This window comes from Neofelis nebulosa, chromosome 11 (genome assembly GCF_028018385.1).
Source record: "Neofelis nebulosa isolate mNeoNeb1 chromosome 11, mNeoNeb1.pri, whole genome shotgun sequence".
NCBI lineage: Eukaryota > Metazoa > Chordata > Mammalia > Carnivora > Felidae > Neofelis > Neofelis nebulosa.
In genome coordinates, this window is record NC_080792.1 from 45,151,583 (window position 1) to 45,165,774 (window position 14,192).

At 40.9% G+C, this 14,192-nt stretch overlaps 1 protein-coding gene across 4 annotated transcripts in view; it reads left to right on the plus strand.

Moving 5' to 3' along the window:
* The first annotated feature begins 367 nt into the window (after positions 1 to 367).
* CHST9 (carbohydrate sulfotransferase 9) overlaps positions 368 to 14,192 on the plus strand; it is a 242,499-nt gene continuing 228,674 nt past the window's right edge. For all 4 annotated transcript variants that reach the window (XM_058692446.1, XM_058692448.1, XM_058692447.1 and 1 more), the window contains exon 1: positions 368 to 486. The gene's annotated coding sequence lies outside the window, so the exon portion shown is untranslated. The remainder of the gene's footprint in view (positions 487 to 14,192) is intronic.

The window sequence follows — 14,192 nt, forward strand, 5'->3', positions numbered from 1 at the left end:
GCAGAGGTGAAGAGGGGAAGGTGAATTAGGAAAGGGCGAGGATAATTACTTCCCAGACCAAGACCGGATGGCACTCGAGCCTCGACCGGGCCGGGGTCGGGAGGGAGGGCGAGGGGCCGGCGGAGCAAAAGCCGGAAAGTCGGGGAAGAGAGGGCGACCGAGGCCGAGCGGCGGGCGGCGGGCGGCGGGGCGGGCGGCGCGCGGCTGGGGAGATAAAGGCGGGAGGCGGAGCCGCCGGGGCGGGCGGGGGCGCGGCGGCCGCGGCGGGAACGGAGCGCGAGCGGGAGCGGGCTCGAGCGGAGGCGGCGCCGCAGCCAGCCGGGCGGACGGGCGAGGGCGAGGGCGAGCGCCGGGCTCCGCGCCGCCCCTGCTCCCCGCGCGCCGCGCGGCGGGGAGGAGTCCTCCGAGTTTGCCCCGGAGCGCGGGGAAGTTTCCCGCGAAGCTGCGCTCCCGGAGGAGCGGGACCGGCCGGCGGGTGCTCGCGAGGTGAGCGCACCGGGTTGGCGCCGGGGATGGGGTGGGCGGTGGGGGCCGGGGTCGCGGGGAGCGCTTAGCACCCGAGGTAGAGGGGTCTGCGTGGGCGGGGAAGCGCATCCTCACCTTTTCAGGTGCTTCACCTCTGTCGGATGAGGGAGGCATCTTTCTTTGCCTTTGTACCCCTTCTCCCCCTCGCTCCGCACCCAATGTGTGAACCCACTTCCGTTCACTTTACTGGACCTGCTTGGAGGGGCGGGGTGGCCGGGAGGTGGAGGGGACAGGAGGACTTTGAGAAGGGCGCCGGAGGAGGACGGGCGCCCGAACTTTACCTGTGCTGGACTCCTGGGTTCGGCGGGGCGCCCCGGGCTCCGGGATGCCCGGTGCCAGCCCCCACTTGGCGCAAGCAGAGGCTCGAAGGAGGACACCCAGGGCACGGTATTGAGTTTCTGATGCCGGTTTATCCGGTCCTCCAGCGTGTTTGGCAGAAAGATGAGCATCTCTGCAGCGGTGCCTCTTTTGCATCGGCCTCACGCTCCAAGACTTTGCTCAAAGCTCTCGCGAAGGCTGCGGGCAGTGCGGGAGGGAAGTTAGGAGAATCAGAGCCCGGGTCGTTCGGGCCCCAGCAAAGGAGTTGGGAGGGGTGGCGTGGGGGGGGGGAGGGATGAAGTGGGTTGGGGAAGAGTAGGACCGGCGTGATTGTTGTGTTGCTGCTGCCGTTACTTTCCTACGGTCACGGTTACCCGCTCGCTCTTCTGCACCGTTTGAACATCCTGTCTGCCAGCACTTTTCTGTTAAAGAGCTAAAAGGTGTTCTGTCTGATGACTGTCAGGAGTTACTTCCAAGTAAGTTCACAGGTGCAAAGCCTGAACGGCTGCTCCTCCTGGCTCAACTGCCTGCGGTCCACCCCCCAGTTCCCTCCCACCGGCAAACTGTTCCCGAATCTTCCAGGGTTTTGAAAGGGATGGCAAGCACATGATATACTTTGTGTTTGTGTGACTTTTTCCCCACTATGTTATCAGAACCAAATCAAAACACTGGAGATGTTTAATGGGACTCCGCTTCAGTAGTTTTGATAGTAATTAAGAGTATTATTCACAGTGTTTATTTTTCTTCGCTTTAACTCCAAACATTGCATTAATCTCTCTGTGTACAGTTTTGTCTGTCACTGTTTCACCGGGTTTAACGGACAAAGGCTTCCTGTGGACTCACATATACTCACCAAAATACAATGTGACAATATCCAATATTTATCTGTCTTCCTGATTCAGTGGTCTGGCACCTGCCAATTCCAGTACATAATCATAACACCATATGCCTGTCTACCAAATTGAGGGTAAGGAGAACCGTTATCCTTCTTCATGGGCAAGACTACCCTGGACTACCCAATTTTGTTGTTGCTTAAGGGGTTTTTAAGGGCTTCGGTCAAAGTGAATCAAATACACAGAACAAAATTAGAATTCTAGCCAATGCATTCAGAAGGAATACAATCCTGGACACTTATAGTTGACTAGTTATTGAAGAAAAATGAAAATCCTCTCGTCACACAGACAACATTTTGATTGAATATAGTCAATGAGAAATGGCACACATTGCATGCTCTGAGAAAGCAGGAAGGGTTTTCCTCTTGCCTCATTTGAGTTTTATCTCCTTTATTATAGTAGCATCTTCTAGAAAATGAACACCTTGCAGATAGATGTTGGTATGTACTGACTAAACACCATATTTTTTAATACAGAGGCTTGGTGACAGTCCAAATACATAAATGTTTTAAATCATTACCAACCATCTGTTCTCTCCCACTTACTTAAAACGCAGTGTTTTATTTTCACAGGTATCAAAACATACATCCTCATTTCATACATTTCCATGAATATCCTGAAACCTGCCATGCTATCTGATGTTGACCCAAGTTTGGCAACTGCCGTGTTTGACTTGTTATACTATAAACTCCTCTCCTTTTATTTTCAGTGAAAGAAGAAATCAAAAAAGTTTTAAAGCCTTTGGCCAAAGCTGGTGTGTATACTCCAGTGAAACCTGATTGCCCCCCTCACTCCCACCTTTTTGTTACCAAAGAGAAGCTGAGAATTAGTACAGCTGCGAGCTCCTCCTGATGACATTCTTTCCCTTTCTTGCTGGTCACAAGGGTAGCATTTGGTGCTCTGAAGCAGTGCATTAAACAGCCCCGTGACTCCAAAAATTTACTGTGTTTCCAGAAGGATAAAACATCTTCCCAGGAAGAAGTTACAAAACGGGAGCTTAATATTCCAAACTCCAAATTAAGTAGACCTAGGATATACACATTGTTTCCCACATAGATCAGGGTTTAGGTGTCGCCTAGCATATCAATAACATGCCTCTGTAAGTAGTCTTTATATTTGTGTTTGGGAACCTGGATGGGTTTGTATGTAACCAGGGGGTAGATTCACACCCCTCATCTTGTTTATGTCATCAGTGGAACAATATTTGGGGTTTTGAGTCCTGCCCCCCAAGTCCAAGAAGCCTTTCACATTTAGGGATGTTTGCTGTAGCTACACCTGGAACGTTAGGATGTTTTTAGCACTTGAAATTAAGTTGTGTAATAAATATGTTGTTCCTTTGATGCAGGTAGAATGTTGGGAAATTCTTTTTATTCAAATCTAGGTGTAGTGTTCTAAAGCACTTTCATATTTTTAAGGAAAAAGATATTGGCAATCTTGCCCACACTTTGCAAATACTTTATATGTACTAGAAGAACATCCAGAACCAAAGAAACGTGAGGTTTCTACCTTCTAACCTGCTACATTGCTCTATACTGCTTTTGCCTTGAAAGCATAAGATTCTCCTTACTTATTACCAGGATAGCACTGAAGGGAATGAACCCAAACTATATAGATAATTTTGAAAGTTAAGTTGCCTTTAAAAATATGGTTTAATTTAAACCTTTGTAAATACATAAGGATGTGTTAGATCTTACTTTTCTGAATACTAAAAATGAATTATTGAGGGGAAATAGTTTCACTATGTATAGTAAGCACCCTGAATTATTCATGTTAATGAGAAGAATAGAGGCAAAGATAATCCAAAATCATGGTTATTTAAAAAGTCATTTGTTTTTGTCTTTGGAACATATTACATGTTTGGTTTAAAAAAGAGTTTCATTGTTATTGTGGGCAAGTTGCCTTTCTAATTATTTTGTTTCATTTAGGTTAATTTTTAAATGAGTTTATATACCTCAAACACCAAAAACGATTTAAAGGGAGGTGGCAGGCTGCCCAGAAATGAGCCGGGTGATAGAAATAAGCAAACCTGGCCTGGCAGCTTCGAGGTAGAATACATGTAATTCACAGAAACATGATCAAGACTTGACTGTATACCTATCTAATGAATATGTTTTAAGAATTAGACATGTCTCCGGGAAAAATAAAAGTCATTCAATCAAAATTGGAGAAATTCAATCCCACTTTACATGTAAGCTAGGTGATTAATATTTTTTTTTTTAAATGATAGTGGGGTACTCCAGAAATCCCAACAGGAATATTCTGGTTTACTAAGCTGAATCTGTAAGCATGAGGTTTTACTAAAGCATACACATATGTATGTGTTAAGGTGATAGTCCTATGCCTTACATAGGTACTTTCTAAAGGAGAAACACCACCAGAATAAGGTGTTTGGCCCATTTGATCTCTGTTCCTATGCTCCAAATCAAAGTACATTTCATTGAAGAGAAGCTCTCAAGTATCTACTGTTACCGAGGACCTGGTTAGATAAAATAGTTGAAGTTCAGCAAGACTGGCAATTTAACAGATTTCTATTGTGTTTTTCAAAAGCTCTAGGGTAAAATTGGTTGTGGATGAAATAGTTACTTGAACAAGAAGTTGATTCACACCATACCACTGGCTGTTAAACACCTTGTTTATAGTCAGTGTTTAGTTGTATCTAGATTTTGTTGCATTGTCAGTTCTGTGGGCTATTAGAAAACCTCTGTGGGGAAGGTTAGAGCTGCTAAAAATATATGATTGGAAAAGCAGAGAAGATCATTTTGATTTCAAGAATTCAAAGCAAAAACTAAAACTGTAACTTTTACTGCAGTGAGCAGAATGGTAATAAAGTAGGTGTCCCCCCTCAGAGTGGTGACTATGTTCTCATAATCCATGTGCTCACTACTGAAAGTGTAGGGGTACTTCATTTTTGAGGAAACATTTTTTATTTTCTATAGGATGTGACATTTTTTTAAAGACTTGAGTCTTTAGACTGAATATTTTAAAAGAAATATTGTGGTTGGAAATATATTTGGGACCCACAGGATATATTTTATATACTTGGTTAAAGGCATCAGTTTCTTCTGATCAGTTGCCTAAGTCTTAGAATCAAAATTATGCATTTTGTTATAGAGCTGGAAAGGACCTTTAAAGTAATTTATTCCAATGCCCTCATTTTACAGTTAAGGAAATAGGGACCCACGGTGATCACTGTGAGCCGCTAAAGGTCACACTGGTAGTTAGTGGCAGAGCAGAAACTAGAAACCTGATCTCCTGACTCATTCAGCTCCCATGTAGTAAGTTGGGTAGTTAGGGGAGTTAACTCTTTCTGGCCATCAGAGTATCAGTTCCACGCGATAGTCATGAAATGAAATGGTACAGGGGTAGAAGCAGAAGGCTTGTGACTTTTTTATCTTCTATCATCCACTGAGTGCTCACTGTGGACCAGACCGTGGTTCTCAACCCTCTTAGTCTCTTTTTTAACAGCCAACATTTTGTGAAATGTATGTAATTCATCAATAGTTTACTTACCAAATATATCTGTAATGAAACGGAGCAGTAAAATAAAATTAATTTGTGATTTGCAACTCTACTAATGTCTGAGGATGTCTTCACTGCAGCATATATTAAAGTAGCAAACGCTTGCATGTATATGTAACGAATAAATTTAGATTGAAGACAAATAAAACATTCTATACAAGAAGTATAAGAAGGTGAAAGAACAGGATAGACTGAAAGTGTGTTGGGATAATTACAAACCAGACTTATTTGTATGTGATAAAGGATATAATGGGAATCGTTCCAGGGAAAATATGCCAAGTCAAATTATAGACTGTCAGGATGGAGAAAATGTGGAAGTGTGATATTCTGCAAACGAGAGAATAAATACTATTAATATACTTGCACCAAAATTCCAAACCTATTTTATGGAATAGTTTCATCCTGTTACTAGTGTGAACTCTACTTCAAGGGATTCTGCAGGTTACCCGCCATATCATCAATAATAACAGGTAAAACATTTCTAAAATGAAAATTATTGATTTATGCTGATATTGCCTCTTTAAGGTTATTTTCTATTACTATCGTGGTCTGTCAATTCTGGAGTTAGGAGACAGACTACGTGGAATGATTGAATTACTTGCCGCAGCAACTTTAATTGTCAGTCTCTGGGCTTTCAGTGGAAATTCGTGTAAAATGTTTAATTATGATTATGTACCATATTCTATAGGCTGATATTCACTATAGGTTTAGTTCAGTGGGACATTGCATGTTGTGTGGGCTATTTGGGGAAATTCTTCGTTAACTAGCATTGCTTCCCCTCACTGAAAGCTAACCATACTCTCCTGTCCCAGTAACTGTGACAAACCAGAGTGTACCCATCCCTTCCCAAATATTCTCTAGGGGCGTTCTCACCCTGAGGAGAGCCATAGGACTAGATAAACAAGATTTTTATGATGGCATGGATTATTCTTCATGCCTTTACTCATCTATCTTTATTTTCTTTACGTGGAACTGTCCTGCTGATCCACTGGTCTCCTGCCTTCTCTGACCATCAAACTCCAGCTCATGTTTTGATGTTTTTCTGTCACTGTTACCTTTACAAGAGTTTACTTCTTCTGGTCCTCCCTTCTCTTAGAAATCTCTCTTTGGTGGGTGGCTATGAGTGTTGACAAACTAATACGCAAGCTGACTAGTATTTTAGTGTTCCTAGGCCTGAACCTTGTTTAAATGCAGGTCTCCAAAAAGCATTGAAGGCTTTCATACAGACAGAGACCATATACACACTCACATGTGTGTATGTATATGTATATATGTACATGTCATATGTACATACATATAGGTATACACATGTAATTTCAGGCCCTAAGAAAACAGAAAAGGAGGTATTTGGGGGTTGTATTTTGAATGCCCTTGAAACATCTTTATGCAAACAAAGAACTGCATGGGTCCAATGTCGGAAGTTGTACCCTAAAACAGTGCTGTGAAGTATGCTCACAGAAGAGGCCAAAATCTGTTACCACCCCAATAAAGTGTTGTGTTAGAATTTTTTTTATGTTGCTTGAAATCAATGTGTCCTGTGCTGGCATATAGGAGTCGGGCCAGGAGAAGTGGTTAGATTGCTGTGGTGTCTGTCCTAGATGTATGTAGCCTCTGCACTGTTGACACACTAAAAGCACACCGACATCTCTGCTCTCTGCAAAATATAGAGTATTTGCAGAGAAATAAGAAGGTTTTGAAGATTCCCTGTATATGCAACATACGGGAGAGCGTGAGACCCTAGAAACAAGGAGGGAATTGAGAGGGGAACTCAAAGTTTTCACTTCTAATATTTCCACTACCAGACCATAGCGTAAGACCCGCTTTTGAGAATTAAGAGTTCTACGAAATGCTGTTCCAGTATTAGCTGCAGTGAGCGCCTTGAACTTACCAAGTTGTAAGTAAGAATTGGTTATTTTCTTAGATTACTTTCCACTCCCATGTCCATCTTAGATGTCTTTTATAACATTGTGTATTTCTTATTTTTAAAGAAAGAAACTTTTTAATGTAGACTCTTAGCAGTTAACATGAAAGTCATGGTGTGTGTGTGTGTGTGTGTGTGTGTGTGTGCGTGAGAGAGAGAGAGAGAGAGAGAGAGAGAGAGAGAGAAAGAATAGCCAATTGTTTTCACGCAATCACAAGATTCTACTGGGAAGGGCATTTACCCAGTCATGAGGGATAGCTTTTCCTACAGAGGGGCTGCAGCAGTTGTGCACAACACAATTTAATCTATGATTGTTCTGCTGTATATTGTTCATTCTTACTGGAAGCTTCTTGGTCAATTGAATGGCCCAACGCTCAACCTCAGACTGACCCCTAACTTTATTTGGTCTACTTTTGTTACAATTTCTAATAAGAGTGTGATGGCGCAGTGGGAATTGAGAGAAGGTGAAATTGAGGGTGTTGAATTGTGGAGGTGATAAGGAAAGTAAGGAGTTTCTTTCATTTGAGCAGCACAAAGATCTGCGTAGGCAGTGAAATTTTATTGGAAATCTGCCTTTTCTTGTTATGCTTTTTACTCTTCTAGGGAATAGAGGCAGAGATTGTGAAAGCAAAGCCCTCCTCCCTCTTTGCACTGTTAACTCCACCATTCAACAGAAAAACCTTTTTTTTTTTTTTTTTTTTTTTTTGCCGGAATAAACAGATCCGACTTCTTCCAGTCCCTGGCCTCATTGTACCCCCTTTTACTATCGCACTTCACTACTACCCTAAACTGAGATCTAACACACTAAAGAATGTGGTTAAGAAAAGGAAGAATACATCCAGTCAGTGTAGTGAAAGAAATTTCAGAAGCCTCTGTTAGCAATATGTGAAAATGGGAAAGCGAAATAAGACAATTTTGTCAATTCAAACGAAGAATGTACTATTCGCTTTTCCATTAGTTTCAGAAGCAAGAAGCTCAGAGTTCACTTAGCTTTGTAGTCATTTTTATTGTTTCCTTTATGATCACAGAGAAAATTAGAGCTGTGACTTATAGGTACACGTTACTTGAAGCAAATACAGTCTGTGAAGATTTTTTTTTTTTTCAACGTTTTTTATTTATTTTTGGGACAGAGAGAGACATAGCATGAATGGGGGAGGGGCAGAGAGAGAGGGAGACACAGAATCGGAAACAGGCTCCAGGCTCTGAGCCATCAGCCCAGAGCCCGACGCGGGGCTCGAACTCACGGACCGCGAGATCGTGACCTGGCTGAAGTCGGACGCTTAACCGACTGCGCCACCCAGGCGCCCCAAGTCTGTGAAGATTTAAATAAAGTGATGGCATTGATTATCTACTTTAAAAAAGAAATTCCAAAATTGAAATGCAGGCATGATGTTTTAGGAACATATCTCTAAATAAATTTGATTTTCCCACAGCCTTCTTTGAACAGATTAGAGTGAGGGTAATTTATTCCCCTCCAATTAGTTTTCTCAACGTATTAAAAAAAATGCTTATGTGTGAACGACATTATTGGACTAAAAGCAGGAACCATTAACACTCTTTTACTTTCTAATATTTGCACTCTGTTTTCAATTAGGAACTTTTACCATTAGAGAATGAGACACCATTACTGGGATGGGGTTGGCAGTCAGCTAGATGCAGTGGGATGGTCTTACTGGTTATTTGTGGCCAGAATCCAAATGTACTGATTGTTAAATATTTTAGGTATTTATCCTATACTTACATTATCACTTCTGTGGTTTGCTAAAAAGTCCAGGAGACTCATATTTTCAGATTTTGCAATTCAGAGAGTTATAACAGCATTTAGAATAGAAATGGATTTGCAAATTACCAGACTCCGAAGTAGGAGAGATTGTTTATCTAATACCTTAGAACTTTGGTTCACCTTGAATTTTCCCAACATATCTATACTAACTACTCTTCAATTAGAATTCCTGGAAATTATTGGCATATATTTTATGCAGAACACTCCTTAAGACATAATTACCTCTCAAGAAGTCCCACTAAGTTCCCCACTTGTAGACCCAGCTATGTGTTTGGTATTTCTTCTAATCTGTCTTTTTTTTTTTTTTTTAATGTTTACGTATTTATTTGAGAGAGACAGTGAATGCACCAGTAGGGGAGAGCAGAGGAAGAGGGAAAGAGAGAATCCCAAGGAGGCTCTGCACTGACAGCACAGAGCCTGACACAGGGATTGATCTCTCAAGAACTGTGAGATCATGACCTGAGCCAAAATCAAGAGTCGGATGCCTAACTGACTGAGCCACCCACGCGCCCCACTTCTGGTCTGTCTTAAAGAAACATCAAGTAAAACATGTCAAAATCAAACTTGTGATCTTTTCCCATCTCATCCCAACAACCTCCAGATTTCCCCAGCTCCCAATCTCCCATTTTATCCCTGACATCCCCTCTCATTTACCTCATATCAAAGCCTTCACCCAGTTGTTAATTTTTACCTCCAAAGTATGTTGTAAATTGTACACCTGAAACTAATATAACACCGTATGTCAATTGCATTTCAATAATACTTTTTTTTTAAGTGTGTTACAAATCTTCCTCAGGCCACCACCCAAGTCTAATCTTTCACCCTCCACTGTGTACAGAACCACAGGGCCTACATCCCTGGTCTCCTGGCATCCAATAATGCTTCCCTGCATTTCCATCCTCCAGTAACGTGCCAGAGAAGCCTTTTCAAAATGCAATTGCAATTATCACTGTTTTAACTACACATACCACTTCAAATGGGTTACCATTACTTGGTAAAGCCCAAAGCTGTGCACCTGGTTTTTTAAAATCCATCAATGTTGGGCCCTTCCAGTCTCACCTCTTTGATGTTCCCACCCTTTCCCTCTGCTTCAACTGACTGGCTTTCTTCTAGTTGCTTTGACTTGCCATGCTCCCTCCCATCTCCACACCCATGAACACACGTACCAAAATATTGTCCCCTTAACTCTTAGTTAGTACTTCAAATACGAACCCAAATGTCATTTTCTCAAGTGAACCATCTCTTCCTCCCTAGAGTGAGCCAAATCTCCTTGTAATATACATATACATGTATATGTTTGTATGCATACACGTGTCCATATTTATGTATTCCTATCTTTCACCCAAATGGTTGCAAATTCACAATCGTTTGTGTAATTATTTAATCAACCACTAGGGTAGAGTGTGTAGTTTTGACGGTCCTTCTATTCCTAGAAAACACTGCAGTGCCTGGTCATCGTGGCAGTGTAGTAAGTATTTGCTGAAGAAACGTGGACTGGACATCCCTGTCTTTAACCCCACGTGTATCCGTGCATACAAATACACTATACACAGACACCCGCTCACACCCACCCTCACATTCTGATGAAAACACACAAATAAAAACTTGAAAGCTTTGAAGCCCCACCTTTTTCTTTTTGATCTCCTCAAATATCACTCTCCTCTTTCTTCAATTTCTGGTATTATAATACTGATTCATTCAGAGGTGACTTAAGTAGTGCTACATTTTCTTAGAAAGTAAAGAAATTGAATTGCTATTGAATTCCTTACCTCTCCCCTCAAAAAAAAGCTTAAGCAAGCATTACTTTACATTATTTCCTATGCCATATGAAGTCTCTTGATAATTATAGAAATTTTAAAAGGCTTCATCTTATGGGAGTTTTATGCTGTGCTGTTTGTGCATATTTTGGCATTAGACAATGATCTAAGATTGTATTATGTTGGAGAAAAGAAGAGGAAAACCTTTTGGAGGTTACCTGTCCGTATGGCCCCTGTATGGAGATAAGCCGGATGAAGGAGAACAAAAATTAAAATGAGAATAAATATATGGAATTGAAAGAGTAACATAAAAATCTAGGTTATAAATTAAAAGTAAGTGTTTTAGGGCTGCCTGGGTGGCTCAGTCAGTTAAGTGTCCGACTTCAGCTCAGGTCATGATCTTGGGGTCTGTAGGTTCGAGCCCTGTGTCAGGCTCTGTGCTGACAGCTCAGAGCCTGGAGTCTGCTTTGAATTCTCTGTCTCCCTCTGCCCCTCCCAACTCTCACTCCGTCTCTGTCTCTCTCAAAAATAAACAAAAACAAAAACAAAAAAAAGTATTTTTAAGAATGGCACAGAAGCTTCAAACTATGGCTGAAATAGTTAAGGAAGATACCTACTTACTTGGCACTTACTATGTTTAGATACTGTTTTAATATTGGTGCCTAAATTCCAGTTGCTGTATTAAAATTGAGTTGAGTTTGTCTCCTTTTTATTTAAAGCCTTCTTGCTTTGACTAGTTGAGGGGAGAAGCTGCCAAGCCTGGAACACTCTGTGCCAGAAAATAAGGAGTCGCTCAGAACTGATGGAGACACATCCGAGGGACTTAAGAGCCAGGTTTAAGGGACTCCCACTTCAAGGCCCAATGTGGGATCATTTGAGCATAAACACTAATAACGTATGTGATGGATTAGAGCACATCGAATAGGAAACGAAGCACGAGCCCGTAGCGCATGTGTATATGCAGACGGTGGTGGTTAGAAGGAAAAGCCCTGTTTCACTGAAGAGTACAAGCTAATAATTTTTAAAAAATGATGGGATTATAAAGTCACAGTTTTGCAACACTCTAATAAAGAGTCATCAAGGGATTATCCAGAGTGAATGGTTTTGGGGGACATGGTATTCATGCTATGTCTAAATGTCATCTCACAGGTTGCTTATTAATTACAAAGTGGGCAAGATACCTTTACAAGAAGAAATCTGGCAGATACCAGCTTTTAACCAAGTGATCACACTTGATGTCGCCACAAGCGGGACGAATTGACATCATGTGATATGACACACATATGAAGTAGGGTACATAATCACCTGAGAAGTTATTCTGCCAAAAATGTTTCACATCATAGGGAAGCAATCTGACAACTCCAAACTAGAAGACATTCTTCAATATAATCAACCTGGATACTTCAAAAATGTCAGTGCCACACACAAAGAATCCTACAAAATTGTTCAGGATTAAAGGGGACTGGGAACTAACTGGCAAGGTATCCTTCTTGATCAGATTCTGGTTTGGGGGTGGGGAGTGGAGCTATACAGGCTACTATTGGGACAGTTGGAGGAATCTCAATATGGGCTGTAGATCATAGAATAGTATCACATCCATGGTAAATTTCCTTAGTATGATGATCATGTTGGGGTTGTGCAGGAGAATGTCTTTTTGGGGAAAGGATATATTTGAAAGCATTTGCAGGTGAAATCTCGCGATCTCTGCAACTTCCTTTGAAGCGGTTCAGCAAAATTGTTTTAAATGTTGGAGAGAGAAGCAAATGTGGCAAATATTAGCAGTTGTTTAATATAGATAATGATTGTATAGTATTCACCATGTTATTGGTACTTTTCTGTAGGTTAGATGTTTTTAAAAATAAAAATTGGGTAAAATACTCTGTCATTTTAAGCCAGCTGTGCAACAGATGAGATCATTGTCATGTATGGAAGCGAGCGAGGATGTTTGGAAGTTCTTTAGTCCATTAGTAACGTGTCCTCTCCAAAGTATCGAAATATCTCCATTCATCATTCCACAACAATCTGTAAGTTATATTTACACACTTCAGAAAAGCTGTCCTTAAGAGAATACGTTTTAGGCAACGTAGGAGACAATCTATCCTGTGGTGTTTGCCTGTAGAACAATGAAACCACTGATGATTGTCACTACAAGATGCACAACATAACAGAATGCAACATGCAGTGTAAAATAGATCTGGCCAGGGCCCCAGTAAAATTTAGAATCCATTGTGATTCTCAACTGTAGATTGTCTGGAAGGTGGGCAAGCACAGTTAGTGTTCATGTATTAGAAGCAGGTACCTAAAGCCCAGTACCATACAGTTACAACTACCAAAAAATAAAGCTCTCTGCTTAATCAGTAAAGTGAGGGTTGATTCTATATGAGGCACAAAATAAAAGAAGTTGAGTTAAAAATCCTTACAAAATTTGTGATAAATTATCTCTTCAGAAAAGATTCAACTTCAAAATAACTATTTAAAATAGTTATCCTCCCATTAAGGTGTATGGTGGAATATTTGTCCTCAGGTCCCCGTAAGAATATTTTGCATGGTCCTATGATAACAATTAGGGCTGCTTAGGAGATGTACCTTTCACAAAACCAGACCAAGTGTAGTGGTGCTTCTTGATAGATGACTAAAACCCACAAGAAAACAGGGCTCCTGGGTGGCTCAGTTGGTTGAGCATCTAGTTCTTGATCTCTGCTCAGGTCATGATATCATGGTTCAGGGTATCAAGCCCTGTACGTGGCTCTGTGCTGACAGTGCACAGCCTGCTTACAACTCTCTCTCTCCCTCTCTCTCTCTCTCTCTCTCTCTCTCTCTGTGCCCCTCTCCTGCTTGCTCTATCTCTCTCTCAAAAAATAAATAAATGTTTAAAAAAAAAAAGAACTTCTAGACCTTCTTATATTTTAAGATACAATAAACCAAAGATACAAATATTGAGTTCTTTCCCCTTATCTTTTATATGACAGTTTAAAGTTATTATAATTTATAACAAGAAGAGACTAGAATTCCTGAAAAATTTGAAAAAGCAGTCTCTAGATGCTGCTAGCATATACGATGTTGAGGCTAAATTTCACTGTGATAGGAACTTCTCACTAGAAAAAAAATATAACTCATCTTCAGCTTATATTTAGACAAAAATGAATAATCAGCTTAACTTGGCATTGTTTTAATAAGGGGAAAACAATAACAAATCATTGTGGGGAGGGAGTTGGTTCTTTAAAAGTCTTGATTATCTTCAAATAAAGGAAATAATAGATTTTGTACCACCGTCCCTGTATACCACACCCCAAACTACTTATATAGCTTATATTTATATCAGTATTAAGACAGTGGATACCCGTACCACTGAAAAGTTTAAGACTTGAGAGAACTGGGTGAAATTGAATTTTGTGATCTTATTAAACTGTTAATATATTTTTATTTCATATTTTTAAAAAATTTCCAAGACCACGAATAACGGAAGTTAAGAGTTG